A 647-nucleotide genomic window follows, 5' to 3' on the forward strand; every position below is an offset into this window, starting at 1 on the left:
AAAAAAAAAAAAAAAACCCGGACCCCCTGTGCCGACGCCGGCAAAGGCGCGTTTTTCCTTTTCAAATGGTGGGGGTTGAAGGGGATATGTGTGATAGTACCCTCCTAATTCACATCATGAGGAAAGGGACGTGTGTGATTGGGTATGGGTGATTTTTTTTTTTGTTGATAATGCTGTGGGAGAAGAATAGATAAACGGCATTCTGAGGGAAAAATAAAATAATAGTAATAAGGATAAATAATAGAGGTAATATGTTTGTGATAGAGAGTAATTGTGTGTTGCCTCTGTTTGTAAAGAGTGTCATGGTATTACAGTGATGTATGCAGTCATTTTTGTTTATGGTTGTGGGTGAGTGGGTTTTAGATTCCAATTGTGGTGTTGGTATAAACATTATGGTGATGCATTGGTTTCTTTCTTTTTTTCCTGTTTGGAAGTGTGTTGATTATTGTACAGTCTCTTTGTTTTGCTGATGATTTGTGGTATTATTTTTGTTTGTTGCCAGGCGTACACACTGTGTTTTTGGTTTATTTTGGTGTTCAAACTGCCTGGTAATGGTTTTATTATAATGAGAATACAGACACACTTTGTGTATGAATACCGAGTAAGATATTGGAGTGTCTGTGTGTAGAGACGTTTATTCAATATTG

Source organism: Trypanosoma theileri (genome assembly GCF_002087225.1).
Source record: "Trypanosoma theileri isolate Edinburgh chromosome Unknown TM35_Tth_208_V1, whole genome shotgun sequence".
Lineage (NCBI taxonomy): Eukaryota > Euglenozoa > Kinetoplastea > Trypanosomatida > Trypanosomatidae > Trypanosoma > Trypanosoma theileri.